Below are 4,117 nucleotides of genomic sequence, written 5' to 3'. Positions count from 1 at the left end.
ATTGGCAAAAGGAATGTCCACCTCCACATTGGTACCTCCACATAAAGTTCTGTATCACCGCTTCACATAAAGTTGAGATTGACGAAGTAATTTATAAAAACCCTTCCAAAAAGTAAAGTTTTTTTTACTAATCTCTTAGAACTTCGACAATCGTGGGAAATAAGTATTATTATCTGATTTCTGTTATATAACTAACCTGACATGTAGAAGATAGCTTCAGTAAGAGATCTGCTGTACAACTTATAATCTAAAACTTATTCTAAAGACAACTCTAACTTATTCTAGAGGTTATTAAATCTCACTCTATGTGTCTTTTAATCAGTTCGTATGGTAGTTTGCGTTTGATCCTACGCATTACACTGTCATCGCGCACATGTAACTGTTTGGCGAGTGCATTCGGATGCACTAATAGTCTTTCAGAGCACTTTGCACTAACACTTCGAATCACACTCGTTATGGGTTCTAAGGGGATATCGCGCTGAATCAGTTTGTTTGAGACGTAATATGTGACATCGAAGATGAAGCCCAACACGTTATTCTGGCACCTCTGGAGGATAGCTATGTTAGATTTGCTTATAATACCTCACAATTCAATACCATAGATCTAGATGGGCCTAAGTATTGAGTTATACAGCAAGACCTTGTTATCTAATGATAATTTAGACTTGCACCCTATCAGCCAATACATTTGGTTTAGCTTAAGCCCAAGCTTTTTGCATTTTTAGTTTAATTTAATTATGAAACAAACATGTTATAAAGTATCAGTTATTTTAACATTATATTTCACTGTTCACTGCTATTCTTGATAAAATATATTATCAATTTCGTAATAAAAATCGAACAGGACTACTATATGTGAAAACACTGAAAAAGGGGCACTAAAATGTCTCGTATCGACTATTATTTAAACGCTCCAGCCAGAATGACTTCAATAGAAGATGAGTATTATCATAACAGTGCCTAGAAACTAACGGCCCAAACAAAATCTGAAAAGAAGTACAACAAGGGAAAACAAGTCAGATTTCGACAACGATTAAAATATATCGGCTGATTAAAATTTAGATAATATACGTTAGAGATATAGATAATATTATCAAGGAATTAAAAATACTAACAAAAAAATTGGAAAAAGTGATCGGCAACTGTCAAAGAAAACTGTGAACAATACTTGTACCAAAAATAATAACATACACCATTTTAAATACGCTATAAAATATTGTCATTATAACAATATCCATGAAAATCAATCAGATTCATGTAAGAATTCATATCTTGCACAGCATGAAACTTGATCTAACAAAAATTGTCGCTATAAAAAAATTGCTGAAAAATTAAATCACTGAATATCTATGTATAAAAAAACCTTTTATTTTACTAAACATTATATTAATAACAAATACGAACGATATTTTTTACCAAATAAGTAACACAATTAATCTTGTCTCTTTACTTAATCTCAATGCCTAAATTGTCAATTTTGAACTTTTAATAAGAATAAAAAATAGCAGGGAACAGCGAAATTATATTATTTTTAAACTTCGTTATTTCAGATTTATTCTTTTGAAAACCTCTTGTGATTCCTAAATTACTTTTCCAGCTTTTTAATTCCCTATACTTTGTTAAATTTTAAATATTATTATATAAAATTATGATAATAAGACGCCACATTTGTCATTTTAGAAGAACTGACTTTTCTATAGAAGCACACATCATAACTTAATAATGTTAACTTACAATATGTCTTTATAATAATATAATAATATAGGAGCACTCATCAACTCTACCTTAGTTTCTAATAACGTTTATATGTTAACACTGCTATTTTTAATCAAATGTACTTCGCTGTGCTACACTATACAAGATCAAATGTTTTGATTCTTTTGTGTCTATGTCCTATTCTGCTGTATCCAAGAATTGTATTACTTGAATATTGACACGGGAATTCCTCATGTATCCATTCTCTTGTTTCCCTAAATGGCAGTCGGTATTTGAAGGTCTTGATATAAAGTAAATAATCCTGTAATATCTGAGTACACCTTTACGTTACTTTTCTCGGGACATCCCCATAATTATATTCCGTATATGCACAGTGTTGAAACCTATACTTACTTGTAAAATAATTCTATTATATTCATTTGCCCAATATATTTTTTTATATTTTATTGACATGTGAAAACTAGAAAGATGAGGTCTAGAGTTGTCGGTAGTACAATAAGTTAATGAAACCAATGGAGAAATGCACGGTGACTGAAATATCTCAAAATAAGAAAACCATAATCTTGGATTCACCGAAAAAAAACCATCCTCATACGAAGCGGGTGACGAGTAAAGATTAGGTTGATGTTAGCACTATCAGAAATCAAATATATGAAATGTATAAAAACTGTGAGTAGCTTTTTCAATATATAGATAATTTAATACAATTATTTCAGAGCAATGTGTTAGTCTGAAAAGTATCGACGAGGTCTAATGGAACTTCCAGACATTGCTTTTAAATAAATATAACTTTTAAAAGCATATAATAAGACCGAAAAACTTATTTCCGAACGGTCACTCATGGCAAGATGATAATAAAAATAGTGTTAAGACAACTAAAGTTTATAGAAAAAGATAAATGTTGGAATAACAATTAATTAAGTTTTATTAGTCATAAACATTTTTTTTTATTAGTCAACAATTATTAGTCAACTTCATGCTGCAAACAGGAAAGGTTAATAGCACCTTCGATTTGGATGACCTCGATCATATTGAAGAAGAAATTGAGAAATGAAGGAATCGTAAACAATCATTCGATAAATTAAAAATGAACAGCTTAATTATTCGCTTGAGTGTAGCTTTCTAAATATGGGTTTATGATTCAATGCTGCTACTTCGAAGACATATACGATAATTGTAGAAAATCGTATTTTAGAATGAGAAAAATGTATGTCCATTAGGTATGTGTGTAATTCAGAACATACACGAGTATTTGATTAAAATGTGCGAGGAGAGAAAAAATATGAACTGTTTTACAGATATGGCAAGTACATTGGTGAGAATTCAGTGATTAATTTTATCAAGAATAATGTACACAGACAGTAGCGGAAGAAATATAAAATACACTGTTATCAAAATGGTTTGACAAGGAAACACACCATCCACGGAAATAAGAACTAAACGAAAAATGGTAAATATACTCTCTAATGAAAGTGAAATACATTACTTGGATATACAATTGTTAATTTGGTAAATGACGCATCCAGGGAGATACCACTACATAAAAAAAGCGCATGGAACTCTACCTCATGGGTGGTGTGAAGAGAGTTCAATGTAAATATATTAAAACAATTCTAGCCTAACTCCTAACTACTCTAATTCTAATTAACTGTAATGTTATGTTAAATTAAACTATGTATACTTGGTAACACTTTTGTTTCATTATTTTATTTAAACAAGAATTTTATTTTCACACCAACTTCGAATAGACTATTCATAAAAAACGTGCCCAGAATTCTAACTAGGTGATATGGAAAAGTATTTATTATAAATATAATATAACTATGTACTTAATTGTAGTTTATAGTCCTTCGATAATATAGATATAAAATCTTAGAATTTTGTATGTCAAACCCTGAAAAATCAAAAACTGAACTAAGATTGAGAGTTGATATCCCAACATTACAGTGTTTTGATATCACAAATTCAAATTCGTCATATGTTCAAAAATTCTTTAAATATACTATAAAAAAAGTTTATCTTTTGTCCCGATTTATAAATAATTCAACAACAAGCAATTAATACATTTAGTGATTGCTGGTTGCTGTCATAATACCTATTTCTGATATATGAGCTTTCTTATTAGACCATGACGTTTTTATAAACAGTCAGAATGATTAGTAATAAAATATTGAAAACAATCATACGCACAATTAATTTAAAATACTCTTACGGAAGGAATTATTGCATTATGTCAATATTTATATCAAGTTTCCAACGGACCCTCGTACAATGTTTAGTACAAGTGCTCTGGACTAATTGTATTAAATCAAATAAAATAATTTCACCTAAATTTGTTTGTTCCGTTCAGCTCTCGATTGATTTTATCACAGCACTCTCGATATTAGATAATAACAGATCA

This window comes from Rhynchophorus ferrugineus, unplaced genomic scaffold, assembly GCF_030347505.1.
Source record: "Rhynchophorus ferrugineus isolate W39M unplaced genomic scaffold, kcgeb_rfMv2 rfM8, whole genome shotgun sequence".
Lineage (NCBI taxonomy): Eukaryota > Metazoa > Arthropoda > Insecta > Coleoptera > Curculionidae > Rhynchophorus > Rhynchophorus ferrugineus.
Note: the sequence above shows the minus strand (reverse complement) of the source record.